Source organism: Chionomys nivalis, chromosome 16 (genome assembly GCF_950005125.1).
Source record: "Chionomys nivalis chromosome 16, mChiNiv1.1, whole genome shotgun sequence".
Taxonomy (NCBI): Eukaryota; Metazoa; Chordata; class Mammalia; order Rodentia; family Cricetidae; genus Chionomys; species Chionomys nivalis.
In genome coordinates this window covers 57,632,434-57,657,682 of record NC_080101.1, presented here as the reverse complement: position 1 = coordinate 57,657,682, position 25,249 = coordinate 57,632,434, and positions in this window count along the sequence as shown.

Sequence of the window (25,249 nt, the reverse complement as noted above, 5' to 3'; positions counted from 1 at the left end):
TTGTTTTATTATTTTTAAATGCGTCATTGTATTCTTTACTTATATTTGTGATCCTCTCACCCCTACCCTGGCAAGTGGTATGTTTGTTCAGTCTGGTCCCCAACAATTGCTAAAGTCATTAGTATTATTAAATGTATATTAAATCCTCTGCATTAAAACAATAAAAGTGTACCCTATGGGCTTCTAAAGATTTTTACCAAATCCCAATCATCATAAGCTCTAAGTATAAAATTCATTTGACAGTCTTTGCTTAAAATAAATAGGACCACTGGGTACACTGCACAGAGAGACCTAGGGAAGTATTTATATGTTTCAGACATGTAGGCATTTAAATGCTTCCACAAATATGGTCCAAAGGAGCATAAATACTGTTCGATCTGTTAGTAGACCTTGACATCATCCACCAGATGCTAGTTTTTCAGGCATGGGGAGTAGAAGAGTTTCTTGGTATTGCAACTTCCACTGACATTTTAAAGGAAGACTGAGGAAGTCATGAAATAGGTCGGGTTCATTATCTGTAAGATCTCTGTAGACATTACTTAAATGAGCTATGTTTGAAGCTGTGAGAGTGAGTCCTGAACTAAGATGAAGTCCACAGGACATTGCATATGCAAAAATACAGAGAGGATGCCAATAGAAGCCGGAGGTAGTGAGTACAATGAGACAAGATAGAAACTATGTGATCTACAAAAAGGAAAAACCACGAATGAAGGATGCACCAAGATGCCAGAACTTACACAACATTTTATAATCCAGTGGCAAGACAATATGGTCTCTGAGATCTAATGTCTTCCCTGTTTGGTTTTGTATTTCTTGTCTCTTATTCCCCTTTTGGAATGTAATTGGTCCTTGGTGTCACAGTAAGACTCAACGAACCAAAAATTCTTGAAAATTACATATTATTTGTATTACATCAAAAATTGATCAGAATGTGGGAGGCACGAAATGAAAGTTGGCAAATCCATGAGTTCGCAGCAGGTAGAACAGAGTTTCCTAAGTATTTTCATTCTCAGAGCCTGCAACAGAAACCAAGGAACAACAACAACAACAAAAAAACAATCCAATGAAGACAAGAACAGATATCATTGCTTAGAATTAAAATCATCCAGAACACAGATGTCTAGACACCAATATAAAAACACGTTTGATAACAGTCAGGACAATATGTCTCCACTAGAGCCCAACAATCCTACCATAAAAGACCCTGGATATTCCAACATCACTGCAACACAAAATAAAGACCTAAAAATAGCTTCTATGAATATGATAGAAACACCTAAAAAGGAAATTAATAAATTCTGTCTAGAAACCCAGGAAAACACAAATAGTTGACATACGTGAATAAAACTGTTCAGGACCTGAAAATGGAAATAGACTCAATAAAGACAAACAAAACTGAGGGATATCTGAAAATGAAAACTTTAGGGATTCAAGTAGAAACCTCATAGGCAAACTTCACCAACAGAAAACAAGCTACAAAAGAAGAAGTAGACACATGTCCCCATCCATAACTCAGAAGCCTTTTCCAACTGGTAAAGACTTGCAAGTTGAAATTTATTTACCTCTAAGGGAATCTTACTGCGGAAACGGGCTACTCTTAAGGGTAGGCTGCATGACAACAGAAAACAAAATCAATGATATCTTGGAAGTTTATTCTCTTTTAATGTTGTGTAAGGACTTTTCTATTTTTTTAAATTTAAATATCTAGAGATTGATATATTCATAAAGGATACATACATACATATACACACACAATTTATTCTACAAGTATACGTAGAGTAAATCACTTCCAGTTTAAATATTTTAATAGGTATTGATGGTGCAAACAAGTGGGTCTCTAATTTTTTGCCCTCCTCTGGGGCTCTTTTCCTTCTGTTTGCTTTTTATCCCTATTCTAATGTGTTAGTCTTTGTTTATTATTATATTTTATTTCATTATTATCCCTTAGAAACATGTTTGATTTCTAATGAGAGACAGAAACTAGGTGGATTCAGATGGGAGACCATATGGAGAAAAACTGGGGTATAGGAAGGGAAAACTCTAGTCAGGACATATTATGTGATAATAATGTCTGTTTTTATTAATGGGAAACCAAGCAATATATAGGTAAATGGAATACAGTGAGAATATTGAGCCTGTTAGTCTTGTTTCTGAAGCCACTTGCTTGAGTCCTTGCTTAAGAAAAGAACTCCCTCTGTGTGCTAATGTAGGCAACCCCAATTAAATGTAGTGGGCACAGTAGGAGGAGTGATGGTGGGGCTTGGGGGGAAGACAAAGGGACTCTATGGAAGTAGGAGGGGGAAAAGAAAGGATACTGGATAGGGGGATGTGGTTTAGGTATAGTTTATACACATTACACAATTGTGAAATAATGTTAAAGTAAGAACTTGTTAACTAATGTCATTTTTCTCCAAGATATCATTTTGACTACCTGATGTAGGAGTAGCATCCTACATTCTTAAGGCTTCTCCCATTATTTCTGTCATCAAGTTTCTTTATTTTTCATATCTTAATACTCCATGTGAAAGTTTCTAGTAACCAATGCATAACTTTTTTAAGCTGCCATATCTCAGACACCAATATTAACCCATTATGATAACACACAAAAATGTGTTTATATGGTGAATTATTAATTGAATTCCACGTTTTTGCTAATATAGTATTTAAGTTGAATATTTTGCTAGCAAACACTGAGAAATTTGAGACTATTTGAAGACTTATTTTCAGATTCTTTTTTAAATTTTTTAAAAAATTTATTTATTTATTTCTTAAAGATTTCTGCCTCTTCCCCGCCACCGCCTCCCATTTCCCTCCCCCTCCCCCAATCAAGTCTTCCTTCCTCGTCAGCCCAAAGAGCAATCAGGGTTCCCTGCCCTGTGGGAGGTCCAAGGAACACCCACCTCCATCCAGGTCTAGTAAGGTGAACATCCAAACTACCTAGGCTCCCACAAAGCCAGTACGTGCAATAGGATCAAAAACCCCTTTGCCATTGTTCATGAGTTCTCAGTAGTCCTCATTGTCTGCTATGTTCAGCGAGTCCGGTTTTGTCCCATGCTTTTTCAGACAAACACAAAGGCAGTGCTTAGTAGGCACTTTTACTTCATTTTACATTCTAATCCCAGTTCTCCCTCCTACCCCTTCTCCTAGGTCATGCCCACCCACTCTTCCCAAGGGGTAAGGCCTTCCATGGAGAGTCAACGAAACCTGGCCCTTTAGGTTCAAGCAGGACCAGGTCCCTCCCTTCTGTATTAAGGATGACCATGGCATCTCACCATAGGGAATGGTCTCCAAAATGCTACCTCATGCACCTGGGATAGATCTTGATCCTACTGCCAGGGGCTCCTCAGACAGACCAAGTTCAGTCCCATGGAGGCTCCACAGCTGTCCGTCTGGAGTTCATGAATGTCTATGAACTTGATTCAGCTGTCTCTGTAGATTCCCTATCATGATCTTGATCCCCGTTGTTCACATATTCCCTTATCCCTCCCTTTTACTGGATTTCCCAATAACTTTCTTGAATTTTGCTTAGATTGCAACTTATACTATTAGTGATTATCAGTGCTTTTGTCTCATGGAGCCCCCTCTGATAAGGTTGGTATAGAAGCTAATAAGCCTGTTATCATTCAGAAATAGATTGGAGATGTTTGACCCTTATTTTTCCACATTTTTCAGTATTATTTGTACACAATAGTTGTATATAGTAATTGATTACACCATGACATGAAAAATCTTAAGGTCTTAAGACATTTTAAATGGCAAATTTTGTTAGTCTTTGAAAGGTTTGAAAAATACCTATCCATTTGAAATGTATCTCTGTAGATCTAGAAAACCTAGCTAACTTAACTACCACCTTGACTATTATGGATGACTATCTATTAACCTGTATTTCTTAGTTATACATTATAGTTTAAAATATCTTAATCAAGAGCATACATATACATATAACAAAATTGACTTTAAATTTGTATAAATAAGTGAAGATCCATACCAATGCAAAGTATTCAGCTCTATTGCACATCCCCCCTTTAAATGTAAACAATCATTTATAGACAATAATTTAGGGATTTCAGGCATTGTTCTCTTGACTACTTTTTGCTGATTGGGGGCAATGTTAATCAGGTCTTTCATTGGGTATCTGTGTGGTAGGTCCATCTCTGTCAGCAGTCCTGAAGCTGTCATGGATGTTGGATTATTTGGGCCGTTGCTTCAGACGGTCTTCTTGATCAAACCATATTAGACAATAAGAAATCCACATCTTTTTATCCTTTGTGGAAACAAAATCAGAACTTTTTTCCAAAGCAACATGTCCTTAAATCCAAATTTTGAAGTCAAGATACCTTTAAACTATATATGTTGGTTTAGCTTAGCATCCCCCAGAATGAAATGTCTCTCTGTAGTCAAAAAATTTAAAGAAAACAAAATAACACACTCTGTGTATATTTTATCTTTATATGGCTTATTTTTTTATTCCTTTAATCTATGACTGTGTGTACTCTGTTTCTTTAAAGACATTGTTTTATTTTTAAAAAATATTTATATTTATATAACTGTCCATACTCCTTTTTTCCCCCAGTTTGGAGATTTATTTCTGTCTGAATCTGTTTTATTGCATATCTGTAATCATTTTCTGACCACAAGTGCTTTAAAATGGAAACCAGTGTTGTTGGGGCAGCCCTGGATGCTGGCTCCCATCTCTCTTGGCCTTCTAACATGGTGGAGGTAGTTCACCACCAATTCTGGGACCACTGGGAATGAGCCCTGCTTACCACCTCAACTCTGGAAAGCACTTGGCCCATGCTGTCACCAAGTTACTTCCAACATGCTGCCCACAAACCCCATTCAAGGGCTTAGCCTCCCAAAACAGCCAGAGCTGTTTCTGCAATTAGCGTGAACCAGGAAGTCTTTTTAAAGAAGTGGCTGCATGGTTTTTGCTCCTACCACTGAGTCAGGAAACCCTTTCTTAAAGGAATCATGATTTAGCTTCCTTCTAGCAATCAAAGCAAAATACCAAGAAGCCATGTTTAATGCTGTTCTTTTATGTCTAGAATTCCTTTCCAAACTCTCTCAGGCTTTATGTGAAAAATATTTCTTCGTGTTGGCATGCCATTTGTAGGCAGAGGCTGTGAATTCATTTCCTGGCTGACCAGACCTGAATAATAACACAAAAACTATAATAAAAATAACATTATTTTGCCATAGTTTAGGCATATTTTTAGCTACCTCTTATATCTTAAATTAACTGATTTCACTTAATCTCTGTATCACAGTTGAGGGAAGAGCAATATTGTTTCTTTTTTTTGAGACATAATACATTTCTGATTTTTACTTTTATTGAATTTTAATGTCAATGACTAGAATTCATTTAAATTAGTATCTAAAGTTTAAGGTTACTATAATTTATTTTATAAGGATATAATGAATTTTTGCAAATAAAATTTGAGAGACTCTCTTATGTTTCATTAGAAAAGTTGACTTTCTAACAGTATCTGACATAGTTCTAATATCTATCCAAATTTTGTATTTCTGAAAAAGATGTCATAGTTATCTCATATCAAAGTTAACAATTTTATAACTATAAATACATATTTCCACAATTACTTATTAACCAGAATTTCTAAAGGTATATGCAGTGTATAGAAATAAGATTTGTATATTGAACACAAGTAAGGAGTACACTCATCCAATAAAAAGACACAGGGTGACAGAATTGAATGCAAAAACAGAAATGCTAGAGCCAATAGACATTATAAATAAAATGAACCGAACAGATTCTTTTTTTCTTTATTTTTCCATTCAAAAATTTACACTTCCTCCCCTCCTCCCATTCCCCTCCCGTTCCCCCATTCACCTCCTCCCTCCCCCTCCCTCCTTAAGAGAGGGCAGGGAACCCTGTCCTGTGGGAAGTCCAAGCCCCCCACACACATCCAGGCCTAGGAAGCTTTGCATCAAAATAGACTAGGGTCCTAAAAAAACAGTATATGCAGTAGAAACAAGTCCCAGTGCCTTTATCAATGGCTTCTCAGGCAGTCCCCATTTTCAGGCACATTCAGAGAGTCAGGTTTGATTGCATGCTCATTCAGTCCTGGTCCAGATCGATTTGGTGAGCTCCCTTAGAACAGTTACACTGTTTCAATGGGTGGACCAACCTATCATGGTCCTGACTTCCTTGCTCATCTTCTCCCTCCTTCTGCTCTTCAACTGGACCTTGGGGGCTCAGTCCGTTGCTCTGATGAGGGACTTTGTCCGTAGCCGGAGGAAGACTCTAAGGTGATATTTGAGATAATCATCAGTGTGATAGTGGGGCAAGGCCAGTGGCAAAAGTTGGGAGAATGGGGCTGAGGGTTGGGATCGGGGAAGGGGAGAGAGGGAGATAGAAGGAAAAAGGGAAAGACTGGAGAGTGCTTGGGGGAGTGGGAGGGTAGAGATGGAGGAAAGGCTGATATAGGAGCAGGGAAGAAGATATCTACATTAAGGGAGCCATTTTAGGGTTGACAACAGACTTGGTTCTAGAGGGGATCCCCGATGTCCATGGGGATGTCCCCAGCTAGGTTCGAACAGATTCTTAGAGAACATCTCAAGAAAAACAAAGGAATACACCTTCTGTACACCTCATGGAAGTCCCCCCCCCCAATTGAGCACATACTCAGACACAAATGTTAATGGTCCAAGAAAACTGAAATAATACTGCAGTAATAGTTTGTGATCTAACAAATAAAGCTTACCTGAAGATCAGAGTGGGGACCTAGTCACTAGTTAGACATAGAGACCGGGAAGTGGTGGCACACACCTTTAATTCCAGTTCCCAGGAGGCAGAGGCAGAGGCAGAGGCAGAGGCAGAGGCAGAGGCAGAGGCAGAGGCAGAGGCAGACAGGCCCCCTTAGGATACATGAGATTGATCTAGCCTAAAAGAGAAACAGAGCCAAGTGGTGGTGATTCACACATTTAACCCCAGTACTTGGGAGTCACAGAGCTTTAATGCCAACACAAGGGAGGTGGAGATAAGCAGAGATATGACTGGTCAGAAAGAGAAATATAAGGCAAGAGTAGACAAGAGCTCAAGGCATTCAGTCAGAGGACTTACAGAGACGGGATAACCCATTCAGTCTGAGGATTTCATAAAATTAGGAACTAGTTTTTGGATGCTCTGCATTATCTTTCATAATATTTCACTCTGGGTTTTATTATTAATACCAATTGGAAATCATGCTACATAACACTCTTTATCCTAACTGATCACTACAGGTTAAAGTTGAATAGCAATAGCAATAGAAACAACAGAAAATCAGGAACTGAAAACAATCTAGAAATCCCTCAGTGTATATTGATAAAAAAATAATGTCATATATTTACTAAATGGAGTATGATTCTTTAAAAATAACTTCAAGAAATTTGCAGACAGATGAAACTAGAAAAAAATCATCTGGGGTGAGATAATCTAGAACCAGAAAGATAAATATATTATTATTCACATATATGGATGTTAACTATTAAATTAATAATATACAAACTACAATCTATAATTTCACAGAGGACAGGTATAGAGGAATTACTAGGAATAAGGACACGCGGAACTTTCTTGTAGGTGGGAAATCCAGTATATTTTATCAGTGGATGGTGTAGGAGTTCCTTCTGTTTATGTGTTGCTTTCATTGGATAATGAATAAAGAAACTGCCTTGGCCTATTTGATAGGACAAAACTAAGGTAGGTAGCGTAGACAGAACTGAATGCTGGGAAGAAGGGCAGAGTGGCAGACACTATGGATCTCCTGCCTGACAGGGATGCTGGTTAGAATCTTGCCGGTAAGTCACAGTCATGTGGAGATACATGGATTAATAGATATGGGTTAAATTAAGATGTAAGAATTAGCCAATAAGAAGTTAGAGCTAGTGACCAAGCAGTGATTTAATTAATACAGTTTCTGTGTGGTTATTTCAGGTGTAAACTAGCCGGGTGGCTGGGACAAACTAAGGGCTCCCCTGCTCTCCATGCAACAAGTCAACTAAGGCTTGGGAATGGGAGGATCAGATGGAGAGTAGAGGTAAAGTGGAGATGAACAAGAGAATACAGGGGAGACATTTAGAACTGAGGGGCATTCAAGTGATGGTATGGAAATCTAAAGCTGTGGAAACTTCCTAAAATGTATGAAGGGAATCTTAATGCATCTCATAAAATGAGAGAGACAGAGTTGTAACTGACCATCTCTTATCACCAAATGATGTCTCCAGTAACAGTGTTGGGTTGCATGCAATTGTGTTATTGGCCAAAGGGGTCCCATGTGAATCCCCAAATAACCCAGGTAATTACCAAGACAATAGTTTGTAGTCTATGAATGAGCAACAAAACCCCATTGCTGAAGACAACATTCACTAACTCATTGAACATGTGGAGCTGATGCCCTTATAGAACTTTTAGATCCATTTTCTAATTTATTTGGTACAGGAAGGTACTCTACATGCTACCAGAAAGAAATGTAAACATAAAACAGCCATAAACACTTTGTTCTACGATCTGTCTTGCCTGTAAGACATCTTGCTAGGGCAATGATGGCACAAAAACTTCTGGGAGTAACCAACAAATGTCTGATTTGATGTAAGGACCACTCTACGAGATAGAATCCATTTTAAACATGACTTGAGTGACCAACACCAGAGACTAGATATCCCAGAGACCTAAGATGAAATCAAATACTAATGTTTTAAAACAATCAATCAATCACCAATCAATACCCAATAAAATTACTTCCAATGGTATTATAAAATACTCATAGATCTGATTTTACTAAGCAATTACCAAAGAAGTTTTCCCTACAACATATGGGAACAATACAGATACCAACAGCCAGACTTTACTCAGAAAGAAATACCTTAGAACACACAGCTGTAAATGGGAAGTCTCTATCAGATCCATATCCCCTCCCCAGAGCTCAGCAAACCATACAGAAGAGGAAGTTAATAGAGTGTAAGAGCCAAAGGAGATGGAGGACAGCTGGAGAACAAGATCCTCTTAATTAACTGATCAAAGCTCATATAAAACTTACAGAGACTGAAGCAGCAAGCACATGGGTATGCATCACAGTCTCTGCATATAAAGTAGTGTTTCACTTCAGTATTTTTATGGGACTCCTGAGTGTGTGAATGAGTATTTCTCTGATTCTAGTGTCTTCCCTTTAAATCCCTTTTCCTCTTTTGGTTTTCTTTGTTTACCTTTGTTGCTGGAGGGTGCTTGTTTGTTCCCTGGCCACCTAGACTCTCAAAATAATCACACAGAAATCTGTATTAATTCAATTAATTGACCCAATCACTTAGGCATATTACTTAGCTACCTCTTATATCCTAAACTAACCCATCTCCATTAATCTGTACATGACCATGAGGTCATGGCCTGTGGGCAAAGTTTTGATGGGCTGTAGCAGAGGTGTTCATCTCTTGTGGTGGCTACATGGCTTCTCTCTGACTCTGTCTTTTCTCTCTCTACATTTGTATTTGTATTTCCTACCTGGCTTTACCCTGTTAAACTATTGGTTTTAATCAGCTTTATTCATTAACTAATAAAAGCAACACATATACAGAAGGACTTCCAACACCACACCTTTGACATGATAGTTTTTTTAATCATATCATATTTTATTTTGTTATGTTTAAAGGGAGAATTGTTTCATTTTGGAGTCTTTTGTTTCTTCTTATTATTAATTTTTAGTATTTTAATAATAATATTTGACTGACCACTATCTCTAAGTAGGTAAAGTTACTGTGGGAACTCCTCCAGCAAATAGCCTTTAGGATACTAGCCCACTTGGGTGTGGTCCCTTATACTATAAATACAGCCATAAAGCTGGTGTACTCTTTCTCTCTCTGCTGCTGGATTTGGTTCTTGTACCCTATTCATGCAGAGGACTGTGATGTGTGAGTCTATCCCTAAATAAAGATCCTTTTATTATACTCATTTCTAAGCAAGTATGAGACTATTTTATTCACATTCTCTTACATCTAGTCTACATCGTGGGGCTCGTCCCAAAGACCCTGGATTAAGAGTTCCATGCTCATGCTCTACAAACTGAGTTAGTCAGGCTGTTTGGGTGAAAACCAGGAATCCTAACCACTAGATAAGCATGTTGAGAAAAATGCAGATAAAGAAGGCCTAACCTGTGAAGATCCAGAGAAAGTTTTGTGAGCTACTTAAGACTATTTAAGCCATGGCATTTTTTGAGTTAAAAATCTGTGATTTGTGTTAGCTTGGATTAAATAAGTGTGATTAAGAAGATATTAGAATGCTATATTGCAAATTTGCTTTACTGGGATAATCAATACTGGCCAACCGAAGCAGAGAAAATATCAGTGATTAAGAAGAGACTGAAAAAAATCTGACAGAAGCAGATGGCCCAAATGATCCAACATTTCACAGGACCTCTGTTGAAGTTTCCTCTGATTTCTACATCTAAGACAGCTTCAGGACTGTTGGCTGAGATGGTCAAACCTCACAAAACAATCCTGCCAGGACTTGACCATAATCTTAAATTTTCTTTAGGTCCCCATAAGATTATCAACACCCCCAATTAGCAGGAAGTAGCCTAAAAAACTATGCCCACATCCCCCCAAAAATTGGATTATGGGTATTTGTCTTTGTTTAGAGTCTTGGTTACAAGTTGTTATGAAAAATGGTCATGAAGAAAGCTCAACAATGGAAATTAGATTCATAGTTTTTGTTTTGAAAAGAAAAAGTGTGTATGGGGGGAGAAGTGCTGTGAGACAATGGTCTTGTATTCTGTAAAGATTTGCCAGTTTTATTGGTTTAGTAAAATGCTGATTGGCCAGTAGCGAGGCAGGAAGTATAGGTAGGGTGACCTGAACAGGAGAATTCTGGGAAGAGGAAAGACTCAGTCTATAGTCATCACTCAGACATAGAGGGAGCAAGATGAGAATGCCACACTGAGAAAAGGTCCAAGCCATGTGGCTTACACAGGCAAGAATAATGGGCTAATGTATGATATAAGGGTTAATAAAAAGCCTGAGCTAATAGGCCAACCAATTTATAATTAACGTAAGCCTCTGTGTGTTTCTTTGGGACTTAACTGCTGCAGGACCGGGAGGGACAGAAACCTCTGTCAACATCATATTCAAAGGAAAGATCTACCAAGACGATGTCTCAATTCTGAACATCTATGCCCCAGATACAGGTCATCCAGAGAGAAATTAAATAGAGAAAGATCAGAATTAACAAATGCTATGACTCAAATGATTGTAACATTTATCTACAGAATGTTTTATCCAAACACCAAAAAATTTAACTTCTCTGCCTCTCCTTAGGGAACATTCTCCAGAACTAGCCACATACTTGGTCTCAAAGCAAGTGCTACCAAATACAAAAAAAAGGTGGAATAATTTCACTTATTTTATCAGACCACCATCATGGAATAAAGCCAGATTGCAACAAAACAGAAATTTTAGGATCAACAATAAACTTAACATTGATAAGGTTGAGTGTCAAGTTGACAAGGGATCTATTGTGCTAGTTAATTTTATGTCATCTGGACACAACTTATAGTCTTCTTTGAGGAGGCAATCTCAACTGAGAAAATGCTTCTATAAGATCCTGCCATAGACAAACCTGTAGGGAATTTTCTTAATCAGTGACTCATGTGGGAGCCCTAGCCCATGTGGTTGGTACCACTGTGGGCTAGTGGTCTTGGGTTACATAAGAAAGCAGCATGAGCAATCCACATGGAACAAGGCAATAAGCAGCATGCCTCTGTGGCCTCTGAGTCTGCTCCTGCTTCCTGCTTCTTGCCCTATTTGATGAATTCCTGCCCTAACTGCTTCTGATGATGGGCTTTTATATGTAAGTGTGAATAAAATGAACCCCTTTTCCTCAACTTCCCTTTGGTCTTAGTGTTTCTTCACAGGTTGAGTAACCATAACAAAGATAGATGTGAAGAAAAGAGTTCAAATGAACACAGTGGCTACAAAGAAGACTTACCATGTAAGTATTTGCCACACAAGCATGAGGACCTGAGGCCGAATCCCCCGAACTAAGTAAAGGCCAAATGTGTTGAAAATTTTCTGTATTTTGAGAGATGAGAGGTAGTACCTGAGAAAGTCCTATAAGCTTATTGCTCACTAGTCTTTTATCTTCAATATAATCAAAAATGAAAGCAAGCAAACAAAAGGAAAAAAAAACCCAAACAAATGAAGAAATCCTGTCTTACACAGGTGGAGGTCCTGGACTGCCTTCTGATCTTCACAGAGATGCCATGATATATATAACATTCACACCCACAAATGCAGGCACAAGCATACACACACAAGGATAAAAATAAATAAATGCAAGTAAAAACCAATTCCTTAGCTATGGTTCCATTTGAGAAAAATGTATCAGAAGGTTTTGCTATATTTACTTCATGAGTCTCAGGTTTGTTCATGTAATTAAAAAATCACAATTATATAAACATTTTATACTTTTTGTATTTCTAGCTAAATATTTTCAGTACTGTGTTTCTTTTCTAAATATGTTCTTTTACATTTTATTAATTTTAATGACAATTATAATGTAGTCACTCATCTGAAGTAGGAAAAGCTGACCATCTTTGGTCCCCCCAAACCCCGCCGCCAATTTCTCACTCTGTATTCTTATCTTTAACCATCTAACACCTCTCCATGACTTCTTGCACGGGGTCATCACTTTCTTGAAGTCCTCTTTACTTTTTGCCTTAAATGTTTTACCTGTAGACATTAAAATTGCTTTTAGAAATTATCTTCTTTCCTTTTGTCTTATTCTTTGTTTAATTTATACTTAATAAAAATCTAATCTATCACTCACAATCACCTACTCAGTAGTAGTTCTCATCCCCCCATTGTATCTACAGATTTTTTTAACAGTTGCATACCCACTTCTTATAGTTCTCTATGTATGGAATATATTTTGCTACTAATTTCTCTTCATGTCTCATTTTTATTTGGTCAATATTGTTTGATTAATTATTTTATAACTTTGTGTATATGATATTTTTTCCTAAAGGATGCCCATGCATCATGCTATGCCAGAACAAAGCATTAGATCTTCTGGAACTGGAATTACAGATAGTTGTGAGCTTCCATTTGGCTGCTGGGAACTAACTCCAGGTTCCCCTCAAGAACATCAACTGCAGCTGGCATAACTGGATATCAACATGTAGACGAATGAAAATAGACCCATATCTATCACCATGCACAAAACTCAAGTCCAAATGTATCAAACACCTCAACATAAAGCCAGCCACATTGAACCTCATAGAAGAGAAAGTGGGAAGTACACTTGAAAGCATTGGCACAGGAGGCAACTTCCTAAATATAACACCAGCAGAACAGACACTGAGAGAAACAATTAATAAATGGGACCTCCTGAAACTGAAAAGAATGCTGTCTGCTTTATACTGGTTCTTAGGTTGACATTTTTTTTAAGGTTGACATTTTTAAATCAGTTAAATTATTATTAAAGTTAAAGCATTTGAGAGTGTTGAAGTTCCAGCTAATTCATTTACATATATAAAACACCCAACCTTCTTGATTTAATAAACAATTATTTATTTCAATAAATGATATTAAATTTTCCCTATACTTAGAGAAGTCTGCCTCTGTCTCCTTGGTGATTCTTTTTCAGGAGGTCTCACAATAAAACTGAAAATTTATCATGTTAAAATAGGACAATTGTAAAATTAAGGTCCTCAACTCAGGAGCAAAGGGAGTCAACAGCTCCTGCTGAAGCCTCATAAGCCACATAACATCTATTCTTCCATAATCATATCAACCAAGATTCAGGTCTTAACTATTTTTTTTTTTACTTTTTATTCATGCATATGTGTGTGGATTTTCACATTTGAATACACAACTCTGCTCATCTACTGAATGTTATCATGAAGAAAGAAAATAGGAATCCCATATTTAATGCTTAGGGAGCTGTCACTGATAACTGGAAGACAAAAAAATATTAATTTTAATTACATCCCCAGTCTCTTAGATTTATACTTTATATACATATCTGCATACAGACACACAACTCTCACACCTACACAAATCTTATGTTACTCTTTTTCAAAAGCACATATATGTGTATTATGTGTGTGTGTTTTCCTCACAGCAAGAAAAAGAGAGAATGTTGTAGTAAATTTCAACTTTGTCTCATTTTTTTCCCTGTAACGTATAAATGGAGAAACTGACATGACTGAACGATTTTAGGGAGAGGAGAACACCATCTGCTCTGCTTACCTTTCTCCATATGCTCACTCCTTTGATTAATTTCATATGTTGGAAACTGTTATTTTGCATTTTATGTGTATTTTCACATGTGGACAATTTGAACAATGTTTTTGAAGCTTTATGGCATATATATTATTATCAATGGAAAATCCCCGATTTTCTCCCTGTAGAAAAGCTGACAAAACAGCTGTGTGGCTTAAAGTTTCACATGTTCTTTTCAGATGTCACTTACACACACATCATATGCACTTCCAGATACATGTATGATAAGAATTTTCTGCCAAGTCTGATATCAGAGCCAACAGCTGGTTCACTGGTTTTGACCATTCAAGAATTTCACTAAAATGAAATGGAATAAAAATCCTAGGTCATAATGGAAGGCACAGGTTTATGAATAAACTGACTGTGTGTGACCTTTGATGCTGTGCAAGGTGGCAGTTTCAAGAACCATGTCTAATGGAGCTGCTTGGGTCTGAAGTAGAGGGAGCGACATTTATGACAATGTATGAAGCTGCCTTGCACGCTTCTCCTATTCTCTGAAAATGGTTAATGTCTTTCACTGTATTATGACTAAATGTAGTTATTTTCTGCTTTCCAAATATGTTGTTTGCATTGTATAGCTTTTACATTTGTGTGATATCTAGACTCTAATGCTGTATGGGCTGTTGGGTAATGTATTATTTAAGATACTGCATTGTTAATGAAAGTTATCATTTCCAAATGTGAAATATTTCTTTTATTGTGCCAGATAAATATGTGTCTATTGTGATTAGCAGTTCATTTTATACATGTTAAGATTTATACAAACTAATTTTGAAAATAAATTGAAGGTTCTTTTTAATCAGTCAGGGATTTTATATTAATCTTAGTGTTTACTTTTTTCTTTTGAAAATTGTGTGCAAGCATGTGTGTTTGTTTTTTACTCTGTGTTTGTGTATGTAGAGGGCCCATGATGACCTGGTGTATGAACTCAGGTACTCTCTGTTTAAAGCAAGCACTTTTTCATGAAATCTATTGCTGCAACCCACCCTTGGTATTTATTGATGTACATATTCTATTTTTGACATGTTTTAGAAATGATTATCATAGATTCTTAAATAATTGTGTCATATTTCATTATAAGCCCAAAATAGTTTTGTGCCTTAAGTCATGTAAGATGCTTAGATTTTTTATTGTTTGTGTTTTGAGAAGTAACTGATTCCTTCTCAATGCAGGCAGATCATGGGTAACTACAATGATGACTTCAGGGTACTTCAGCAGTTTCACTGATTTCAAGAATTTACAAGGTTGGAATTGGAATCAGATAAAACATTTGTCTTAAAATGTTTCTCTTCTGTGCATATGCTGTATGCACCTAAACATTTTTTAGTGTCCTAGTTGTGACCTAATGGAGTCTGGTGGACAGCAGACCTCTTCTTCTCATCATGACATGGCTTCATCTCTACACCTAGAAGTGACAAAGGAAAACCCATGTTTGAGAGAACGCAGATACTCTGGATGAAGAGCACATATTCTTATCCACTTGGTCATCTCTCTGGCCTCTTGCCATTTGCATTTTAGATCATCCTTCTTGGTTTAATTCCATGAAAGTATACAACTTACTGTTAGTCATTTGGCAGGCACATGACATAGTCTAGAAAGAATAATTTATAGGATGGACCTTCAAAAGTGAACAGTAAAACATTAAATTTAGTGTATTCTAGGGGTGTGAGTTTGTGGGGGAAGCTAAATCAGGAGCCTTTGAATTTTCATGTAAGTGGTCACGTTGGTAATTAAACTGAGTGGACATGCAGAATTTATGGTAGTGTTTAGTATTCCCATTTCCATTTTATTTTATTATTTTATTTCTAATTCTGAAGGAACAACAGACATCTCTCTTGAAAGCAAGAACTTGAGCTCTTTTCAGAGTAGATCAGAAGTTGACCATGACTTGGAAGTTTCAGTGGGTCAGAGATACATAGATAGAAAATAAGTGTAATTTGCCCACTCAGAAAACTAAGACGCTGAGAAAATTCTTTTTACTACTTCCTCTATTAGAGTCTATAGCTGAACTTTACAGTTTTCCACTTTTTCTCTTTAAAAAGTTTAGTTTATTTGATAACATCAAAACATGTTTGTTTGATAATTATTTTATTTTTTTCTACAACCTCTTATTTCAAGAAGATAATTAGTTTGATAATGTTTATTTACATAATCATATATTTCTGGATTTTAACCAGTATATTTAACATTTTCATTGAAGTTTACCAAGAGATTTTATGTTCCTTAACCCTATAATTTTAAGGGTATGTAGTAAAAATAATGGAGTTTTAAGCTTATACCCCAACCTTGAAAAAACATGGGTGAATTTAAGGTATTGGCTAGTTGGCTTGGTTGAAACCAACCAAATTGTTATGAACACAAGTCTTCTTGCTCAGAGATAAGCACTAGGAAATCAGGATTGTTAAATATGAAGGCTGTCTCTTTAAAGAAAGAGGTAGGTAACTATTTTTCCACCAAGAAAGCAAGGAGTGGATGTAGTCTGGAAATTTCTGTGATCTCTGTGTTGTCAGACCATACCTGGCTACCCCAGAGTCTTACAAGGAGAACCCGAGGTATTTAGAACCTGATGACCTTTGTTCTAACTTCATGACCGAGGCCAAAGCTGGGTCTCCCATACTCTTAGGATTACCTCAGTCATTCTCCCTAAACCCTATCTTGAGCATTATTTCTCATTCACTAGAACCTATCTTTATGGAAGAAGTCACATGTACTTTACAAAGACATGATGTATTCATGCCTTAAGCTTAATTGTGTACATGGGTTTGAGTTAATTGTTACCAGGAAATATTTTTACAAAATTGTGCCGTACTTAAACACACCCTAAATAAACTATCTGGTGTCTGATTCAACCAACATTGGCTATCCTTCTTGCTTCTTAGGAAGCAGCACTCTACTGGTCCTCATGGTCACAGAGACCCCTACATCAGATTGCCTCTTGAATTCTGGTTCCAACCATAATTGGATATTAAGAAAGCCATTTGGCCTCTGTGAATCTGAGACTGCTCAACTTCCATAAAGTCCTGACAATAAAATCATAAGAGATAATTATATGACTGCATTTAATGTACTCAGAGTGCTTAACACTCAATTTGGCAGGAATATTTGGAATTACATGACAATTATTTAGTGATATTGATGACAGAGGAGCCGAGGTAATGAAGATGATAGTGTTTGAAATAGAAAGGAGTATGCTGGCAATGCTGACAGTAAAGAACAATTTACCACTGAGGATGAGATTAATCTTTTCCTCACATTTGGGTATCAGAAGGACTTGCCTATTCAGGAAGAGCCCTGGAATGCAAGTGTTTTATCCCTGTGGCTGTATATAGAGAGCAAGTCAAAACAAAGTGCAAAGCTTCTGTTAAATGTATATATCTTGTTGAAGAAAATATATAAGTAAGAGTCAGGAAACTAGGAACTGCAAAGTGACTGGGGGTGATAAAGTAGTTTAAGCTGTGATGTCTAGGAATATAGCAGAACAAAGTGGAAGCAGGGGTATTGGGCATGGAGGGTTTAGTGAGAGTTATGGGGTCATGGAGACAAGAAGGGAGCAAAGGTGGAGGTAGGAGGGAACCACCAAAACAAAAAATGTGTAAAAATGCCATCTGAAAACCTGTTCATTTCTAAGTTAATTTTTAAAAATAAAATATTTTTAAATGAAACATTAACTAGAAGCTGATATTGTAGAAAGCAGAAAGAGAGGAAACAGTGGATTTTGGTGGTTTATGTTCAACAAATGAGAAATGAATGCAACCTCAGAGTTGCCATGTTATGGGGACAGGGCCAGAATATTAAAAACAAAACTGATTAGACTCACCAAAAGGGGCACAGAATATGTGAGGATGAGACCAAAGTGTGTTAGACAATATCTCAAAACTTTGTTATGTTACCTTGACTGTAGAAGGCACTTCTGCTTAAAATTTGGAAACTCAGCAGGGAAACATGAAATACTGAAGCTTCATGTACAACATTTATTGCTTGTGAGGGAAACTTATGGTTTTCTAAATGACTTGGAGATTCCCACCTCTCCCTCTCTGCTGTCTGCTGCACAGTTAGCATTTCTTCTGTTGCAGCTGCTCCTCTTCAGTGATTTCCACAGAAGAAATCTAACCTTGGTCATGCAAATCTTGGACTCTCCATTTCTAGTTGGTATTCACATTTACAGTCACCCTCGGGTGTTTCCAACTCTCATTTCAAAAGTTTCAAACCAAACATATTTTTTGACCTTGGAGTCTTTCTCAAAGGTAATAGTGTAAAGACTCTCAAACATCATCAGCTCTACATTTTTTTTTACTTTGACTAATTTTATTTTATTTTTTTTATTTTCCCCCACTCCCCTCCCCCATCCCCACTTCTCTTCTCCTCCCCCCAGTCCATTCCCCCTCCCTCTCGATACTGAAGAGCAGTCCAAATTCCCTGCCCTACAGGAAGACCAAGGTCCTCCCACTTCCATCCAGGCCCAGGAAGGTGAGCATCCAAACAGGCTAAGCTCCCACAAAGCCAGTTCATGTATTAGGATCGAAACCTAGTGCCATTGTCCTTGGCTTCTCATCAGCCTTCATTGTCCGCCATGTTCAGAGAGTCCAGTTTCAACCCATGCTTATTCAGTCCCAGTCCAGCTGGCCTTGGAGAGCTCCCAATAGATCAGTTCCACTGTCACAGTGGGTGGGTGCACGCCTCGTGGTCCTGATTTCCTTGCTCATGTTCTCCCTCTTTCTGCTCCTCATTTGGACCTTAAGAGCTCAGACCGTTGCTCCAAATTGGGTCTCTGTCTCTCTCTCGATCTATCGCCAGATGAAAGTTCCTGTGCCATTCTCCTTGGCCTCTCGTCAGCTCTCATTGTCCGCCACATTCAGAGAGTCCGGTTTTATGCCATGTTTTTTCAGTAGCAGTCCAGCTGGCCTTAGTGAGCTCCCAATAGATCGGCCCCCCTGTCTCAGTGGTTGGGTGCACCCCTCATGGTCCTGACTTCCTTGTTCATGTTCTCTCTCCTTCTGCTCCTCATTATAACCTTGGGAGCTCAGTCCGGTGCTCCAGTGTGGGTCTCTGGCTCTATCTCCATCCATCGCTAGATGAAGGTTCTATGGCGATATGCAAAATATTCATCAGTATGATTATAGGATAGGTTCATTTCAGGTTCCCTAGCCTCAGGTGCCCCAATGAACTAACTGGGGACATTGCCCTGGGCATCTGGTAGCCATTCCAAGTTCAAGTCTCTTGCCAACCCTTAGGTGGCTCCCTTACCTAAGGTATGAGTTTCCCTGCTCCCCTATCCAACCTTCCTTTATCTCCAATCACCCCGATTCCCACAGTTCCCCTCATCTTCTCCTTCACACTTTTCTCTCCCCATGACCCCTCATCCCCATCCCACCCCACCCCCAAGATTCCAATTTTTTGCCCATCAGTCATGTCTATTTCCCATAGCTGGGAGGATATCTATATGTTTTTCCTTGGGTTTACCCTCTTGTTTAGCTTCTTTAGGATCACAAATTATAGACTCAGTGGCCCCTATCCATTGCTAGAAACCATGAGTGAGTACATCTCATGTTCTTCTTTTTGGGTCTGGGTTACCTCACTCAGGATCGTATTTTCTATTTCCATCCATTTGCATGCAAAATTCGAGAAGTCATTGTTTTTTACCGCAGAGTAGTACTCTAATGTGTATATATTCCACGCTTTCTTCATCCATTCTTCCATTGAAGGGCATCTAGGTTGCTTCCAGGTTCTGGCTATTACAAATAATGCTGCTATGAACATAGTTGGACAAATGCTTTTGTCATATGATAGGGCATCTCTTGGGTATATTCCCAAGAGTGGTATTGCTGGGTCCAGGGGTAGGTTGATCCCAATTTTTCTGAGAAACCGCCACACTGATTTCCAAAGTGGTTGCACAAGTTTGCAGTCCCACCAGCAATGGATGAGGGTACCCCTTTCTCCACAACCTCTCCAGCAAAGGCTATCCGTGGTGTTTTTGATTTTAGCCATTCTGACAGGTGTAAGATGATATCTCAAAGTTGTTTTGATTTGAATTTCTCTGATCGCTAAGGAGGTTGAGCATGACCTTAAGTATCTTTTGGCCATTTTAACTTCTTCTGTTGAGAATTCTCTGTTCAGTTCAGAGCCCCATTTTTTAATTGGGTTAATTATCCTTTTAAAGTCTAGTTTCTTGAGTTCTTTATATATTTTGGAGATCAGACCTTTGTCTGTTGCGGGGTTGGTGAAGATCTTCTCCCAGTCAGTAGGCTGCCTTTTTGTCTTAATGACAGTGTCCTTTGCTTTACAGAAGCTTCTCAGTTTCAGGAGGTCCCATTTATTCAATGTTGCCCTTAATGTCTGTGCTGCTGGGGTTATACATATGAAGCGATCTCCTGTGCCCATATGTTGTAGGGTACTTCCCATTTTCTCTTCTATCAGGTTCAGTGTGTTCAGATTGATATTGAGGTCTTTGATCCATTTGGACTTGAGTTTTGTGCATGGTGATAGATATGGGTCTATTTTCATTCTTCTACAGGTTGACATCCAATTGTGCCAGCACCATTTGTTGAAGATGCTTTCTTTCTTCCATTGTATACTTTTAGCTCCTTTATCGAAAATCAGTTGTTCATAGGTTTGTGGGTTAAAATCCGGGTCTTCTATATGATTCCATTGGTCGACTTCTCTGTTTTTATGCCAGTACCACGCTGTTTTCATTACTGTAGCTCTGTAATAGAGTTCGAAGTCAGGGATGGTAATGCCTCCAGAAGTTCCTTTATTGTATAAGATTGTTTTGGCTATCCTGGGTTTTTTGTTTCTCCATATAAAGTTGATTATTGTCCTTTCAAGATCTGTGAAGAATTTTGATGGGATTTTAATGGGGATTGCATTGAATCTATAAATTGCCCTTGGTAGAATTGCCATTTTTACTATGTTGATTCTCCCAATCCAAGAGCAAGGGAGATCCTTCCATTTTCTTGTATCCTCTTCAATTTCTTTCTTCAATGCCTTAAAGTTTTTGTCAAATAGATCTTTCACTTCCTTGGTTAGAGTTACCCCAAGATATTTTATGCTGTTTGTGGCTATCGTGAAAGGTGATGATTCTCTTATTTCTCTCTCTGCTTCCATATCCTTTGTGTATAAGAGGGCGACTGATTTTTTGGAGTTGATCTTGTATCCTGCCACATTACTAAAGGCGTTTATCAGCTGTAGGAGTTCTTTGGAGGAGTTTTTGGGGTCGCTCATGTACATTATCATATCATCTGCAAATAATGCAAGTTTAACTTCTTCCTTTCCAATTTGAATCCCCTTTATCCCCTTATGTTGTCTTATTGCTATTGCTAAAACTTCGAGATCTATATTGAAGAGGTATGGAGAGAGTGGACAGCCTTGGCGTGTTCCTGATTTTAGTGGGATGGCTTTAAGTTTCTCTCCATTTAATTTGATATTAGCTGTCGGCTTGCTGTATATAGCTTTAATTATATTTAGGTATGACCCTTGTATCCCTAATCTCTCCAAGACTTTTATCATAAAGGGATGTTGAATTTTCTCAAATGCTTTTTCAGCATCTAATGAAACGATCATATGGTTTTTTTCTTTCAGTTTATTTATATGATGGATTACATTGATAGATTTGCGTATGTTAAACCAGCCCTGCATCTCTGGGTTGAAGCCTACTTGATCATAATGGATAATTTTTCTAATGTGTTCTTGGATTCGGTTTGCCAGAATTTTGTTGAGGATTTTTGCGTCGATGTTCATGAGTGAGATAGGCCTGTAATTCTCTTTCTTGGTTGGGTCTTTGTGTGGTTTTGGTATCAGAGTTACTGTAGCTTCATAAAAGGAATTTGGCAATGACTCTTCTGTTTCTATATTGTGAAATACATTAAGGAGAATAGGTATTAGGTCTTCTTGGAAGTTCTGGTAGAATTCCGCATTGAAACCATCTGGTCCTGGACTTTTTTTGGAAGGGAGGTTTTTGATAACAGCTTCTAATTCTTCACGACTAACAGGTCTATTTAGGTTGTTCACCTGGTCCTGGTTTAACTTTGGTATATGGTATTTATCTAAAAAAGTGTTCATTTCTTTTACATTTTCCAGTTTTGTGGCATACAGGCTTTTGTAGTAATATCTAATGATTCTCTGAATTTCCTCTGTGTCTGTGGTTATGTCCCCTTTTCATTTCTGATCTTATTAATTTGCAAATTCTCTCTCTGCCGTTTGATTAGTTTGGATAGGGGTTTATCAATCTTGTTGATTTTCTCCAGGAACCAGCTTTTTGATTCATTGATTCTTTCAATTGTTTTCTGTGATTCTATTTTGTTGATTTCAGCCCTCAGTTTGATTATTTCCAGTCTTCTACCCCTTCTAGGTGAGTCTGCTTCTTTTTTTTCTAGAGCTTTCAGGTGGGCTGTTAAGTCTCCAATGTGTGCTTTCTCTGTTTTCTTTAAGTGGGCAGTTAGTGCTATGAACTTTCCTCTCAGGACTGGTTTCATAGTGTCCCATAGGTTTGAGTATGTTGTTTCTTTATTTTCATTGTCTTCAAGGAAGACTTTAATTTCTTTCTTTATTTCTTCCTTAATCCAGATATGGTTCAGTAGTTGACTATTCAGTTTCCATGAGTTTGTAGGCTTTCTGGGGGTAGCATTGTTGCTGAATTCTAGCTTTAATCCATGGTGATCTGATAAGATACAGGTGGTTATTAATATTTTTTTGTAACTGTGGATGTTTGCTTTGTTACCGAGTATGTGGTCGATTTTTGAGAAGGTTCCATGAGCTGCAGAGAAGAAGGTATATTCTTTCCTATTTGGGTGGAATATTCTATAGATGTCTGTTAAGTCCATTTGATTCATTACCTCCATTAATTCTCTTATTTCTCTGTTAGGTTTCTGTCTAATTGACCTGTCCATTGGTGAGAGAGGAGTATTAAAGTCTCCTACTATTAATGTGTGCGGTTTGATGGCTGCCTTGAGTTTTAACAATGTTTCTTCTACGTACGTGGGTGCTTTTATATTAGGGGCATAGATATTCAGGATTGAGACTTCATCCTGATGAATTGTTCCTGTTATGAGTAGAAAATGTCCCTTTCCATCTCTCCTGATTGATTTAAGTTTGAAGTCAACTTTGTTAGAAATTAGTATGGCCACCCCTGCTTGTTTCTTAGGTCCATTTACTTGATAAGCCTTATCCCAACCCTTTACTCTGAGTAGGTGCCTGTCTTTGTGGTTGAGGTGTGTTTCTTGTAAACAGAAGAATGTTGGATCCTGTTTTCGTATCCAATCTGTTAGTCTTTGCCTTTTTATAGGAGAGTTGAGTCCATTGACATTAAGTGATATTAATGACCAGTGGTTGTTAGCTCCGGTCATTTTTTAAGTTGTAAATTTTGTGTGTTCCCCTTCTTTGTGTTCGCTGGTGCAGGGTCTCTAGTTGTCTGAGATATTGTGGTCATTGTTGGACTCCTTGGTTAGTGATTTTCCATCTATTACTTTCTGTAAGGCTGGATTTGTGGCTACGTATTGTTTAAATTTGTTTTTATCCTGGAAAATTTTGTTTTCTCCATTTATAGTGAACGAAAGCTTGGCTGGGTATAGTAGTCTGGGCTTGCATCCATGGTCTCTTAGTTTCTGCAGTACATCTATCCAGGACCTTCTGGCTTTCATGGTTTCCATAGAGAAGTCAGGTGTAAGTCTGATAGGTTTACCTTTATAAGTAACTTGGCCTTTTTCCTTTGCTGCTCTTAGTATTCTTTCTTTATTCTGTATGCTTTGTGTTTTGATTATTATATGGCGAGAGGATGTTTTTTTTTTGATCCAGCCTATTCGGTGTTCTGTATGCTTCTTGAACCTTCATAGGTATATCTTTCTTTAGGTTGGGAAAGTTTTCTTCTATAATTTTATTAAATATATTATCTGGACCGTTGAGCTGCGCTTCTTTTCCTTCTTCTATTCCTATTATTCTTAGGTTTGGTCTTTTTATTGTGTCCCATATTTCCTGAATGTTTTGTGATGAGAATTTGTTGGCCTTGCTGTTTTCTTTGATCAGCGTGTTTATTTTCTCTATGGTATCTTCAGAATCTGAGATTCTTTCTTCTATCTCTTGTATTCTGTTGGTTATGCTTGCTTCTGTAGTCTCTATTCGTTTACCTAGATTTTCCCTGTCCAGCTGGCCTTCTGTTTGTGTTTTCTTCTTTGCCTCCATTTCAGTTTTTAAGTCTTGAACTGTTTCCATTATCTGTTTGATTGTTTTTCCTTGGTTTCCTAGGGTATCATTCACTGATTTACTCAATTCTTCAAACTTTCTGTTATACTTCTCATCCATTTCTATAAGGGCATTTTTTACATGTTGTTTAAGGGCGTCAATCACTTTCATAAAGTCAATTTTATCTACTTCTTCATGATTAAGGTGTTCATGTCCTCCTGTTGGGAGGTCGCTGGGTTCTGGTGGTTTCATATAGTTTTTCAGATTGTTAGGTGAATTCTTGCATTGGCGCCTGCCCATCTCTTTCTCCGAATGCTCCCCTATGGATCTTCTTTTACCGGATCAGGTCTCTTTGCCTACTGATGTACCTTCCCAGTGATGGCTCTCTGCAGTGATAGCTCTCCTGGTGCTCCAGTGATGTCTCTCCTTGCTTGTTGCAGGCAGGCCAGTGAAAAAAGGAAGTCTCCTCTGCCTACTTGCCCTGAGGATTTGCCCCCAGCGCCAGACAGACTGAGCTGGATGGTGTTATGTGCCCAAAGAGGAAAGGGGGCAGAAGGAAGAAGGGTTCTGGATGCAAGCTGGGTGGGACAAAAAGAGAGAGGCAGTATGCGGGGTGTAGAGCCCCTGCAGGGAGCCCAGGGAGTATAGGGAGGGGGATGAGGGACTTCAGAGTTCCCTGTCCAGGGCTGCTTCCGCCGCCACTGGTCACAAACTCACCCCACTGCTGTCTCTCCTGGTGCTGAGATCAGATCTCTGTGCAGGTTGGGTAGTTCGTAAACAAACCGCCTACCTTGGTTGGTGCAGGCAG